The following is a 15,200-nucleotide window of genomic DNA, read 5'->3' on the forward strand; positions in this document are numbered from 1 at the left end:
TAGTAATCTAGTCAAATATAAGACTTTATACTTGGCCTAAAACTGTGATTATATAATTTTTTAAAATATCCTTCATGTTCCCTCATACTCATTGTATTGTATTTTTAATTAGCTTTTAGTGTATAATTAAAAACATACCTTTCATTATAGCAATTTCATTGTACCAGGTTTGAATAATGCTATCAGGGATATAAGTGTACTGTTGCTTGCACAACAGAATACACCATGTAAAACTTAAGTCACAAGTTAATATGTCTAATGTTAGAGGATTCTGGCCAGAGAGATAGTATAGCGGCTAAGGAACTTGGCTTGCATTTAGCTGACCCCAGTGAGATCCCTGGCACCACATGTTCCCCTGAGATCCTCTGGCAGTGAACCCTTAGCTACTGGGTATGGCTCAAAACCCCATATGCCATCAGAAACATGCAGTTTCAGGACTTACATGGACAAAGAGGTCTGGCATGTAGCAGTTGGAAATGCAGATATAAAAATTTGAAGCTAAAAAGTAAAAGCATATAACTCTACATCTGAACTGTAAAAATGTAAAAACTCACTTAATAGTATTTACAGTGAAAATAGGAATGAAAATGATAACACCATGGGGTAATAATACTAGCATTCATTAAAGAAAGAAAAATCAGTGTTAATGATTATCACCAGCAGCATGGGAGCCAGAGTAGGGACCAGAGAGATAGTGTGGGACTGAAGGCATTTACCTCGCATGTGGCTGATCCCTGCACAGCATATGGTTCCCCAAGCCAAGAGTGACTTCAGAGACCAGAGCCAGGAGTAAGCCCTGAGCAATACCAGGGGTGTCCAAAACCCAATAATAATAATAATAATGGAGGAAACGTTCAGATAAAAATAGTCAAAAATATATCAGTATATTATTTCACAGCTTCACAATGGGAACATTTCCATAAAAAAAAAAACAAGACTAAGGCAAGGATGTCAGTACTGTGGTATTTAGTCACTGTTGTGTTTGCTAACTTTTGTTCTTCTTACAGGTTTCAGTCTACATGTTACTTCCTTGAGAAGCAGTATTTGAACCACCCCCACCCCACTCCCCACCCAGCCATCCCCCAAGTCTGTTAGGTATTTCTCTGTATTTCCTTAGCACAGTTTACTTCCCCTATAATAACATGTATCACCCTGGATTCTAAGTGTTTATTGTTCTGTGTCTCCTGTTAGAATGAAAGCTGCGTGAAGCTAGGGATTATCCATCTTGAGGTACATACCAGTGTATGTACATTCCAAACCTAGCACAACTCTTGGTCATGTTAAGCAAAGAGTGAAAAAAAAGTCAAGTGCATAGAAGAGGAGCATCCAAATGAGCATGAAAGTTGGAAAATATTTGTAGAAGTAAGTGATGTCTTAGCTGAACTTTAACAAATGTGATGAGATCAAGAGTTTGAATTGAAAGGGGAGGTACACAAGAATAGAAAAAGGCTTTTGAGAGATCTCAAAAATCTTATAAAAACTGTTTGAAATACATAAATAAATGAATAAGATACAGTAGAATTATTTTTAAAACCTCAATTCTATGTCAGTTCTTCCAAAATTAATCTGCAAATGCAGTTTTCATTAAAATTTAAATGGTCTATGCAATAAACTTAGTCATTATTAGATTTATATATAAAAAATAAAGGATAAGCCAGTGTAATTTGGTGTGCGAGGGTTGAGGGGGAGGTAGCGTTTTGTTTTTGGGTCACACCAGCAGTGTTCAGTGCTTACTCCTGGCTCTGCACACAGGATTCCTCCTGTCAAGGTTAAGGGGGCACCAGAGAGGGTGCTGGTGTTAGAGCCCGGGTCAGCTGCATACAAGGCAAGTAAGTGCCCTTCTCACTTTTTCTGGCCCCACCAGTGTCATTTGAAGACAACTCACAAGGGAGTGATTTTCCTCCTTATTTTAAAACTTTCACAAATATGCCATGCTGCTATAAATGCAAGGACAAACAGATTAATCAAGCATAAATAGAGCCTAGATGTAAACCACATATGTTTATATCGGAACTTTATAAATGTCAAGGTGACATTTTAAATCACTGAAAAAAAAATCTAAATTGTATTTATACAGATGTTAACGATATACAATAAATAGCTCACCTCATACATAACCAAAATCTATACGAATTATAAGCATAATTGAAGGGGTTTTTAGACAATAATTTGACTATATCTTAATATAAAATAAAATATAAAATTTATAAGTTATAAAATAGTGATAAACTTGGCTATATCAAAAATTCAGATTTGTGTACTACAAGACACCAACAACAATTAAAGGATTAGGGCCAGGATTTAGCTCATCAATAGAGCGTTTGCCTTATATGTATGAGACCTTCTGTCCAGTCCCCTTACTACAAAACAACAAACACATGGTAGTGTATTTGTACTACAAAGCAACAAAAACACACAACAGATACACACATAGCAGTTAAAGGCTACAAGAATATTTATAGCACAGCACATGTAACTGAGATCTTTACAAAATAAAAATGTTTGATAGAAAAAGAGGAAATCCAAGTGGCCAGTAAACATGAAAATCAGAACTTCAGATTATTAGTAATTAGAAAAATGCCAATGAAATGAATAAGGTACCATGTCACCCCTTAGACTTGTAAAAATTAAAAAGATATCAGGACTGCAGAGACAGCTGGGTGGACTGAGCACATGTAAAGCATATTTTGCACAATGAAAGTTCAGGTTTGATTTATCCCAGGTACTGCCAAGGGTAGTCCCTGAGCACAGATCCAGGAGTAGTCCCAGGGCACCACAGATACACCCAAAAAAACAAAAAAGTAAAGGAAAAAAATACATTATGTGTTGACAATAAAAGAAACTCCTACGTACTCTTAGAATGTGATTTGATAAAGCTTTTTGGAGAGAAGTCTTCAGTTAGAAAAGATACACTGTGCATATTTCAAAATCTGTACTATACCTTATAGGTACGTAGCATTTGTGCTGAAGATGTTTATATTTAATGGCAGAAAATGAGAAACACCAGCAGTGTTCAGAGCTTACTCCTGGCTCCAGACTTACAGCCTGTCCCTATCAGTAACAGTTAATAGTATACAAATTCCCATATAATGTTGTGGTATGCTATTTCACAGTTCAGTGAATAAGGAAGAGCTATATGTTTTAACATGGACAGTTTTACACACTGTTGTGGAGATTAGTTAGAAAAAGGTGTTACTTGTGTAAAGTTAGAATAGAACAAAAGCATATACTGGATACATACATATAAATGTGGTAAAGTTAATAAAACAAGGGTGGGGATTCAGCTCAGCAATAGGCCTCTTGCCATGTATGTGTGAGACCCTGAATTCAATTTCTGGCTTGGCAGAAAAGATAAATAATAATAAAACATAAATGGGACAATCTCAACAGAGAGTTGCTCCATAAAGGAAGAAAGAAGATAAGTGGAATGGGGTGGGTAGGCAGAAAAGAAAAGCCTAAGCTGCATGTTTCAAGAAAAAGTGAGAGCATATACTTATTTGGTGTGAGCAGACTGCGTAGATAGCTTAGCTGCTAACCATGAAGCAAAGAAATCAGAAGATTGTAATTTTTTTAAAAGCTATGCTATCTTACTGAAAAATAAAAATCAAATTTAGATGAGTGTATTTTTTATTGCCAATAAAATATAATTTTGCTGTGGAAAATGAGTGAAAATACTGCAATGACCAGTTTACTTTCTTATATTTCCTTCTGGGTTTCTTTGTCAGTTTGAGCTTGCCGCCTTTGCACTGGTATATTGCATTGAGCAAAACAGCGCTTACTGAACTTAAAATCTATAGAAAGTTAAAAATGAAGAAGGCTGGACTGGCGAGTTAGTATAATGGGTAAGGCACTTGCCTTGCATGTGGCCAACGCAAGTTTAATCCCCTATACCGCATATGGTTCTGTAAGCCCTGAACACTGAGTACAAAGCCAATAGTAAGCACGGAGCACTGCTGGGTATAGCCCAAAAACCAAAAATGGGGGGAAAAATGAAGATTGATACTGATCAGCATATTAGAGAAGGAAAGTATTGAGTGCAGTGCTCAGGGACTATTTAAGATGCTGGGGATCAAACCCAGGTTGGTCTCGTGGAAGGCAACTGTCCTACCCACTAGTTTGTATCTTCGGCCCCAAGAAATCTCTAAACTTTATCCAAAGTTACTTCTGCTTTCTAAAGACCACAGCTTAGGGGCTAGAAAGGTAGTACAGTAGGTGGGATGCTTGCCTTGCACATGGCCAACTCAGGTTTGATCCTCAGTATGCTATATAAGTCCCCTGAGCCCACCAGAGGTGATTCCTCAGTATAGAGCCAGGACTAACTCCTGAGCACTGCCAGGAGTGGCCCAAAGACCAAAATAATTTTTTTAAAGATTACAGTTTATAAGTAATATCTATATAAATAGTATATATTTAAAATAATGTACCTAATCAACATTTAAATATATCATTTATATTTAAGTCTCAGATGCCTGTAGTTATATTTAAATAGTGGGAGTCAACTGTTCAGAGCTTATGCTTAATAGTTAGAGTTCTATATTTCATTCCCTTAGGAGAGGCTAGAGTGAAAAAGAAGAGAGAGAAAGGGAGAGGGAGAGAGAAACCCAAGGCCAGTATAGGAGGTAAGATGTTGCCTTGTGTGTGGCCTACTCCAGTTTGATCCCGGCACTGCACATTTAGTCCCCAATCAGTGCCATGAGTCACACCTAAGCACAGAACCAAGAATAGCCTCTCAGCACCACCAGGCATGACTCCATTCCCTGACCCCCCCCCCCCCCAAAAAATAAAGATTCCTCAGGTAAATATCAGACCCAGGACACCTGAATTGAGAATGTTCTGTATTTTTTGCTTGTGCTTTTCAGCAAAAAGGCATCATTAAAACATTTTCTGTTTTGTTCATATGAATGGTTGTGGAGTTTAGTAATTATGATTTATTTTAATTATAACTAATTATAATTGGCTTTAATTTTATATTGAGGATGTGTGAGGCTCAGTGATGGATCCTCAGCACCTCATGGTACAACTCCTGCCCCCTGGATTTAGACCTGATGGCTCCTAAGCATCATTAGGAGTGATCCTAGTTCCACTTGATGTAGACTTTACTTAAAATTTTTTGTAAAGAAGTCTAAAATTTACACTGCACAAGCTTTCTTTAAAAGGAAAGCAAGGGAGCAGAGTGTTACTACAGCAGATAGTGTGCTTGTTGCACAGACATGATCTGGGTTCAATCCCTGCATCACATATGGACCACTGAGCCTGCCAGGAATGATCCCTGAACAAAGAACCAGGAGCCAGGAGTCCTGAGCAACACTGGGTGTGGCACCCACACATGTAGCACTGTAGCACTGTCCTCCCATTGTTCATCGATTTGCTCGAGCGGGCACTAGTAACATCTCCATTGTGAGATCTCCATATCAAATACGCCATGGGGAGCTTGCCAGGCTCTGCCGTGCGGGTGGGACACTCTTGGTAGCTTGCTGGGCTCTCCGAGAGGGACAGAGGAATCGAACCCGGGTCAGCCACGTGCAGTACCTACCACAGCCCTACCCGCTGTGCCACCACTCCAGCCCACACACATACAGAAAAACAAAAGAAAGCAGATTTCTGGTTATTAATTGCAGTATTAATGTTGCTTGTTCTGTGTGTTATTCTGGAGCTCAGATAAAAAAACAATTTTATTTCTGATAGTATTCAAATCCGTTCTCTCAGAAGTAGACCAAAGCAAAACATTTCTTTGTGGTAAATGAGAATATGATTCAGGTAGCAAGGCAGGAGCTTTATCAATATGTGTCAAGCCAGGCCAAAATAAAGACAGCTATATCATCTTACCCAATCTGTCCTCTCATTAGAAAAACAGCATAATGAAACAGGAATGTGGCTCAGTGGTAGAGCACATGCCTCACATGTGTGAGGCCCTGAGTTCGGTCCTTGTCACTACCCAAAAAAAAAAGAGGAAAAGGAAAAATAGCATAATAGCAGCAGGAATAGTCATTACAGTCTTCAATCTGTTTCTTTGATTCTTACTATAATCTGGTTGAGTTTTTCTTTTGTAATTAATATACAGCTTCTCCTGGAATCACATACTTTACTGTTTTCTTGAAGATTGCTTTTTTGCCTTTCTCCTATATTGATTTCCTCTTTTTTTGTATTCCTTCCTTTTTTTTAACTGATTGGAAGATTTATTAGAAAAAGGTATATAAGGAACATTTTTTGGACAACTTACAAATGGAAGATAGATCAACAAATTTCAGTGATAGTTTAGAAATGATGTGGAACTGAAATAGTAGTCGATTTTTATGTAGAAAATAATTCTCCTTCCTAAGATGGAAAACAATGACTGGAGAAGTATCTTAATGGGCTAGAACATATATTTTGTGTATAGGAATCCTGAATTTGATCCCTGGAATCTTGTGTTCTCATAAGCACAGCCAGGAGTGCCCCCAAAGCATTGCTGGATATGACCCCCAAATCAAAATTTTTCTAAATAAGGAAAAAAAATACCAAAAGCTTACCTAGTTTAAGTACGTTTCCTTTGTCTCTATTTCCTTTGTTTTGCTTTATTTTCTGGATAATTTCTTCAGTTTCTCTTCCACTCCTCGTCACACATTTTTTTTCTGCTATTGTTTTTAATTTCTGAGTTTATGGGGGTTTTATCTTACATTGGGTTTTTTGTTTTTGTTTTTGTCTTTTGCAGTGCTGGGTTCCAAGCCTAGAGCCTCAAGCATGCAAGACAAGTGCTCTATTACTGAACTGCATCCCAATATCTCTTTAGTTTTCTGCTTTTTTTTATAGCAAACTATTTTTCTCACATATGCAGTGCTCTTTCATAACTCTGATCATATTTAAATTTTGGAGTTTTCTTACTGTTATACATGTTCCTCCAAATTCCTTTTTGTTTTGCTACATCTTCTGTTTCAGAGACTTTCTATACATAGGTACCATATATACAAATGATATTCTTGACTATCTATTTAGGATTTAGTATGAATCTAAAAACACTGACTTAAAGCTTCCACTTCCTTCATTGTGTCCACTAATGTAGAGATTCATCCAAGGATGATTTCCTTGGGCTGATGCTGGAGGAGTCTATAGTGGTAATATACTTAGCTCTCTCCTCTTGACCGATCAGATTATTCAAAGATAATCTTCCAGAGACCTGCCTAAAGAATAACAGTTCATTTACCTGTCTGTTGGGATACTTGCTAAGGGAATGTCTGCATTCAGTATCTAATGTTTGTAGTCATTTAATTACTTGAGGTACCATACTGTCCCCACAAGTATACCTAACCATCTCCCTCCAGTCCTCTTTTGCTTCCTAGAGATTAAACCTCCAGTGGATATATGAGTAGAGAAAGAATCATGAAGGATCTCAGATCTAACTGCTTCTCACATAGCTCCCCTTTTTATTTTTAATTTACCGTCATCCTTCTATCGGGCTGGACCAATAGCACAGCTGGTAGGGTGTTTGCCTTGCAAGCGGCCAACATGGCCGACCCGAGTTCGATTCCTCCACCCCTCTTGGAGAGCCTGGCAAGCTACCGAGAGTGTCTCTCCCGCACTGCAAAGCCTGGCAAGCTACCCGTGACGTATTCAATATGCCAAACACAGTAACAGTTGTCACAATGGAGACATAACTGGGCCCGCTCGAGCAAATTGATGAACAACGGGAGGCCAGTGATCCTTCTATCACCAGTTTCAGGAGTACCTAGTACTGCTACTTCGTGTGTATTGTGAATGTTCTGCAGTATAAATGCAGTTGGTTCTTACCTTTCCCAGCTAAACTAACTTTGGATTTCATTTTCTTGGATTTGCTGCATCAGTTGTAACTTGTCCACTTGCTTTTCTGCTTCTAAAATGTTGGCTTATTTCCTGTTTTCTGTACTGTTCTAGGTTTGTCTTTTTAATTTCTTGCCATAGTTAAAGGAGCTTGGGGGAAGGAATGAAATGGACTATTCTTAGTTAATCAGCCATCTTAACCCAGGATGTATTCTTTAAAAGTATAGGCTTTGCCTGATTGAAGATTCCCATGATATAGAAGGTACATAAATGTTCAAAATGTTTATTTTTGAACCTCGGTTGAAACCAGTTTTGTGCTGATACCAAGTTTGTGCTGAACACCTCGTTTGTTGCCATATAGTCCTCTGTAAGACTGGTTAAGTGTCTTCATGACATTGTGGCTGGCTTCTAGAGCAAGCTGCCCGTGATGAATGAAGCAGAAGCTGGTATGACTTTAAGACCTAGCATCGAAAGCTATGTTCAGGTGGGGGGAAAGGGGTGGTGGGGTTATTTGTTTGTTGCCTGTATCCAGTGGTACTTGGGAAGACTTCTGACTCTGTATTCAGGCATCACTCCTGTCATTTCAGGGATTGAACCCTGGAATCTGTATGCAAAGTATGTGCCTTATCCACTATACCGTCTCTCTGGCCCACACAAAAGTTGTGGTCTTTTTTTGTATGTGTATCTGGTTTTTGGACCACATCCAGCATTGGCTCAAGGCTTATTCCTGGCCCTGTGTTCAGGGATCACTCCTGGTAGTGCTCAAAGGACGGGTACCAAACCAGAGATAGCCATGTACAAGGCAAGCACCTTAACATCTGCATAGTCTGTCTGGTCTAGAGTTGTAATCTCAAGCTAGAGAAAGTAATACAAAAGAGGATACTAAAGAACTGGGCTAAGAAGAAGGAGCTGACTACAGTCCTCAGCACCACTTCACTCTGCACACCACTGGGTTTGCCCTGGAGCCCTTCCCCCAACTCTGCAAAGTACTGTAGACTGCTGGTTCTGGGCAGCGAACCACTCATTCTGGTTGGCCAAGTGTCGCCAAAGTAATCCTAAACCTACTGAGCATTGCTTGGGAACCACCAATACCATCTCCACAGGCAAAAAAAAGAAGGAAGGTCAGAGCAAAAATTTATTAAATAGAAATATAGAAAATAAATGAAGTAAAAAGTTGATTCTTTTCTGAAAAAAAATGTTGTTATTTTTGTTGTTGTTCTTGATCCATATATGGCAGTGGTCAAGGCTAACTCCTGGCTTCATGCTCAGGGAACCATATGGGGTGCTGGAAATAGAACCCCGGGCAGCTGCATGCAAGGAGCCCTGCCCTCCATACTATCTTTCTGGCCTCTCTTTTCCAGTCGATTGCCAGTGTCAGGAATGAAAGATCAGTACTACTCGAGATTCTTGAGAAAAATGTCATGAGCATCCCTATATCATTCAGTTTTATGACTCATTAAATACAACTTTCCAGAAATTGACTCAAAAAGAAATGTAAACAGCCTGTATCTGTTAAAAACATTGGATTGATAAACCCTCTAACAAAACTGCAGTTCCAAATGATTTTACTGGTGAGTTTTAGCTAACATTTAAGAGAAAAATTCTGGTCTTTCACAAATTATTTTAGAAAATAAAAGAGAAAGAAAAGTTTTCAGCTCATTCTGTATGTCTAATAGTACAACCTAGATAAAAATAAATGAGTTATTTGACACATTTTAACATTATCATCTTGATTAAAAATTTTATACTAGCATTGAAAGGTTGAGAACAGTTTGATATAGGAAACATTACTAAAGGATGAAAAGGTTGAATGCTTTTGTTGTCCGTGGATATGGATCTATAGGAGAGCACCTACCTTACAGCATGATTCCAGTTTAGTTCCTGGCATTGCCCCATATGCCAAGTGTGACCCCAGAAATGCTGTCATTTGTGATCTCTGTACCACAGAAATAAAAAAAGAACAAAGCTAGGAGTGAGCAAAATAAGTGGTATATAGCCTCCCATGAATAATATACTTAGTTCAATTCTCAGGACTACTTGGCACCCAACACTGCCTGAAATGACTTTGAATCCTTATTATAGCTTGGGATGCTACTTTGAAAAAGAAAGAAAAGAAAAAGACCTTGTTCTGTCTACTTGTATTCACCATTAAACTGAGGTTCCAACTCTGCACAGATGCAAGAAAATAGACAAAAGGCCTAATGTTGTAAAGGAAGAAATAAAGCTGTCCCTGTTTGTAAAAGATACTGTCCACATAAAAAAATTCCAATGCTAGAGTAATAGTACAGTGAGTATGGCATTTGCCATGTACACATCGACCTGGTTTGATCCCTCAAGCACCGCCAGCAGTGATCTCTGAGCACTGAACACTGATTGCTGAGCCAGGAGTAAGCCCTAACCACACCAGACTGGCCATCCCCTCCAAAAAAAATTCCAAGGAATCTGGGATTATAACTCAAGGATTGGAGTGCATGCTTTGCTTGCAGAATCACTGGGTTTAATCCCTAGCACTGCATGTTCCTCCAAGCACCAAGTAAGGAATAACTCCCAAACACCATTAGGTGTTGCTACAAAACCAACCAAAAAGATCTCAAGGAATTTAAACCCCTCACTCCAAAGCCACCAAGGAATTGAGGAATTGATGGATATGGAAAATTTCTAGAATACTGATATGAGTATGAATGCTAGCAATATAATAAGAATACCAGCACTGGGAAGAGCTTAACAGACTGGACTGAGTGCTTTGCATATAGCACGCCTGGGTTTGATCCGCAGCACCATATGGATACCCAAGCACCACTGCAAGTAATTCCTGAGCACCACTAGGTGTGCCCCTTCCCTCCAAAATAAAATCAGCATTCAAGAATTGGAAGAATGGAAATTTTTTATGCGTCGTGAGTCCCAAGGGATGGTTCAGTGGCACAAGTGCATGCACGCACTTCCAATGTGAGGCCACAAGTTTGGTCTCTGGTACCTCCCACATGCATCAAGCATAGTCCCTGCAACTCCGCTGTCTGGAGTCATAATATTAAAATCACAATATTTAGGAATAGGTTTTAAAAGAGGTGTTCGGTGTGTTCAATAACTCTACATTGAAATTTAAGACTACATGAGAAAGCTAAGGAAGATACACATAAATGAGATGCCATGTTCTTATTTTTGTTTTTTTGTTGTTTTTCTTGTGGGGGACCGTACCTGGAGGTGCTCAGGGGTCACTCCTGGTGGTGCTCAGGTGACCATATGAGAAACCAGGAATTGAACTCAGATCAGCAAGCAAGGGTCTTACCCACTCTACTATCTCACCTGCCCCATGTTCCCCCCTCCACCCAAGATACCAGTAGACTCAAATCGTTAGTCCATTCAATTCTAAATTGATCTATGAGCAAAACAGCTTCAAAAATATTCCACTGGGCTTTAAAATAACGTCAACTGGGGCACCTGGGGCGGAAGAGGTAGTACAATGTGTCGGGTTCTTGCTTTCCATGCAATCAACCTAGGTGCAAACCTTGACACCCTACATAGTCCTCCAAACCCTGCCAGGAGTGATCCCTGAGCACAGAGCCAAAAGTAAGCCCTAAGCACTGCTGGGTGTGACCCAAAAGCAAAAAAATGCATATATTGACAAATTGATTCTAACATTCAAATGTAAAGATGCAGAATCTAGAACAGCCAGAACCATTTTATGAAACAGCAGATTTTATAGAACTGATTTAAAGTTGCGGTATTAAAATACTGCACTGTAGCACTGTCCTCTCAGCGTTTATTGATTTGCTCGAGCAGGCACTAGTAACGTCTTACAACAAATTGTGAGACTTGTTGTTACTGTTTTTGGCATATCAAATACATCACAGGGTGCTTGCCAGGCTTTGCCGTGCGGGCGAGATACTCTCAGTAGCTCCCCAGGCTCTCCGAGAGGGGCGGAGGAATTGAACCCAGGTTGGCCGCATGCAAGGCAAGCACCCTACCCACTGTGCTATCGCTCCAGCCCATTAAAATACTGTGATACTAAGAGAGGAATGTAGTGTGATACCATATAAATAGACACAATCAAATTATGCCATTACACTGATCTTATTCTAAAGATTGATAGGCTGTTAGAATAGCTATACTAGTTTATTTCTAACTGTTGCAGACTGAGACCAACTCATATTAGACAAAGATACCAACATAATTTAATGGGGAAAGGATAATCTCAGATAATGTTCACAAATCACAAATCATCCTGTTATTCGTCAATTGCCTCGAGCAGGCCCCAGTAACGTCTGCTTCATTCTAGCCCTGAGATTATATTCAAGGCTCTTTAGGAGAATGAGAACCATCATTGTTACTGGTATTTGGCATATTGGGTACGCCACGGGGAGTTTGCCAGACTCTGCCGTGTGGGCAGGCTACATTTGGTAGCCTGCCAGTTTGTCCAAAGTAGGAATGAGATAAGATGTCTTAATAAAATGTCACGTGGCCGCAAATGCGGCCGCACAGTTCAGAGATCTGGTTTTTATAGTCAGATAATGTTAAAAGAACTTAATAGTCTGGGGCCAGAGTGATAGTACAGCACATAGGACATTTGCCTTGCACATGGCTGACCCAGGTTCAACCCCTGGCATCCCATATGGTTCCCTGAACACCACCAGCAGTAATTCCTAAGTGCAGAGTTAGGAGTAACCCCTGAGCATTGCTGGGTATGACCCCCCCGCAAAAAAAAAACCTGAACAGTGTGTTGAAAAAAATAAGGATTAACCCCAGTTTATACCATACTCAAAAACTATTTCAGAATGTTTCATAAGTCAAAACAAAGCTAGAAAATAGAAAATTTTTAAGTAAAGGTAAGGTAAAGGTAAAGGCCCTCCCGTTGATCGTCGATTTGCTCGAGCGGGCCCAGTAACGTCTCCATTGGAGACTTTGTTGTTACTGTGTCTGGCATATCGAATACTCTCGGTAGCTTGCCGGGCTCTCCGAGAGGGGCGGAGGAATCGAACTCGGGTCGGCCATGTTGGCCGCGTGTAAGGCGAACGCCCTACCCGCTGTGCTATAGGAAAATTAATCATGTCCTTGAAGCAGGCAAGATTTCTTAATATATTATAAACCTCACCTAAAGGAAAATCATTTTCTAGCACTTAAGGTGAAAAGGTACGTCAGGGATGAAGTTCAGCAGTAAAGCACTCTTACCTTGTACATATGATTGTAAGATTCCCTGTGTCCAATTGTTCGATTCCTATCACCTCCCCCCCCAAAAAAAGGAAAAAGAAAAGAAAAGAAAGCTATAGCTGGTAGAAAACATTTATAAAATATATGAACAAAACCTCCAGAAAATGTGAAAAAAATTACACATCATAATAAGACAGTAGAAAAAATGGTGCGTATCAAACATTTTATGGCTGGGGAGATGGCTGAAAGGGCTGACACATACCTCTGAGCACTTGTAGTGGGTTATAAATTGATACAGCTACTATAGAAAATAGCATGGAGGCCCTCAAAAAATTAAATTATTACTGTCTCTATGTCCCAGCAGTTCCATTTTTTTCTGAAGAAAATGAAAACACTGAAATGAGAAATAAAAAAATCGATGTACCCCTATGTTTCCATTTACATTACAGTAGTCAAGCGTGGAAACAGCTTAAGTGTCCTTTGTTGAATGATTGGACAAAGGTGTGGAGGTCTGAGGAGATAGTACCCAAGTTTGGTGCCTAGCACCACATGGCATCCTGCTACGTGTGGTCCTGGGTCTCCACTGCCCAAACAGCTGAGGTGACCCTGGTAGTTCACAGTAGTGTAGGTGTAAAGACTGCCACCAACCATGTCTGGTTTGCCAAGTATCATCAGGAGTGTCCCCTGGGTTCCTTGAACACAACTTGGAGAGACCCTGTCCCACCCAAAAAAGGGGAAATGTGAGGGGCCAGAGCAAAAGTACAGGGAGTAGGGTGCTTGCCTTGCATGCTGCTGAACCTTGTTCAACGTGCGGTACCACAATCCCCCAAGCTCTGTGAGAGTGATCGCTGAGCATACTGGGTTTGCCCCCCTCCAGAAAAAGGGAAATGTGAGATTAATGTGTTTGTGCTATATGTGTATATATACACGTGGTGGAACATCCATTACAAGTGATATCTTACCTACATGGAAGGATCTTCAGAATGTATGCTAATTGAAATAAATCAGAGAAAGACATACAATATGATCTTATTGGTATGAGGAATTTAAGAAAGGAAAAAAGAAGCCATAAGAACAAATGGATTGATGGTGGCCAAGGGATGAGAAGGAGCCAGAGAAGAGGCTTTTAGGCTACTGGCAGTACTTAGTTCTTGATCTGAGTGCTGATTATATGGATCTTCACTTTCTAATAATTTAAAATATTATATTGTAATATAATATTTTAATAAATGTTTATTTGTTTTTATGCCTTAGTAAATATGTTATATTTTAGTAGGTATGTGATTTAAAACAAAAAATATAGGGCCTTGGATGTAGTTCAGTGGTAAAGTGCCTGCTACGCATGTGAGATCTCAGGTTCAGTGTCCGCCACCCCAAAAATGAGAATAATCTGCCAGCATCTCCTCAATACTATGTATGTTTTGTTGGGTGGTCATAGGGAATGCAAAAATACTTAACCTGACCACTCACTAAGCATAATGCTCCATAATTGTTAGCATATGAAGATATTGTGGTTGTAGTTTCTCTTACTGTACCTCACTCAGAACCTTAGAAGTAAACCTATAGAATTGAGGCTCTTAGAGGTTTTAACATAACCTCACAGGGTAGCATGTGTGTACACTGAAGTGTAGTTGTGATGATGTTTTCACCAGGTGCAAAACATTAGTCACTGCTGTTTCATACTGTTTGGACTCACACTCTTTGGTACATATAGTATATGCATTCCTATATTTATCTTTTAATATTTAATAAAATTATGTTTACTAACAGAGATATTTGTTGGATTTGGGCACACAGAAAAACAAATTTAAGAGTCCTTATCTCTCCTCCATAGAGCATTTTTTAGTAAGACTCTTCAATAGTTCACATTGACATCATTATTCTTGCTTAGGATTGGCTTTCTGTTGAACAGTGAACAGCTGACAGGAGTAGACAATCCCTTGAAGAGAAAAGGAGCTCTCTGGACTTCTGGAATGCCCCAGCATATAGAGAGACACCTCATACTAGATCTCAGCCGTAACGCTAGGACAAGTGTTTATCTAATTTTATAGATGAACAGATCATAACTATGTTTGAGCTGGGAGTAATATCTGACTCTAAAGCCAGAGCTAACTGATGGCTCAAAGGCCTGGGCACAGGCTTTTTAATATCAGATTCTTTTTAAGTACCAGGAATACAGAGGTTTATATCCTATAGGTGTCTTAAGTGAAATCTCTTTGAAATTTGCAGATTATTTTCTTGGTCTTATGCATAAACATTTATGGAGTCCAAGTGCCTTATAT

The 15,200-nt window shown here is 39.4% G+C and overlaps 1 protein-coding gene across 4 annotated transcripts in view; it reads left to right on the plus strand.

The window, feature by feature from the left end:
• Positions 1–15,200, plus strand: part of AGO3 (argonaute RISC catalytic component 3) — a 121,738-nt gene that overhangs the window by 64,348 nt on the left and 42,190 nt on the right. Inside the window, exon 1 of one of the 4 annotated variants that reach the window (XM_056122747.1) lies at positions 1,116–1,362. The exons of the other annotated variants lie outside the window; for them this stretch is intronic. The gene's annotated coding sequence lies outside the window, so the exon portion shown is untranslated. Of the gene's footprint in view, positions 1–1,115; positions 1,363–15,200 lie in introns of those variants that run through there. 4 annotated transcript variants of the gene reach the window in all.

Source organism: Sorex fumeus, unplaced genomic scaffold, assembly GCF_029834395.1.
Source record: "Sorex fumeus unplaced genomic scaffold, SorFum_2.1 ptg000047l, whole genome shotgun sequence".
Taxonomy (NCBI): domain Eukaryota; kingdom Metazoa; phylum Chordata; class Mammalia; order Eulipotyphla; family Soricidae; genus Sorex; species Sorex fumeus.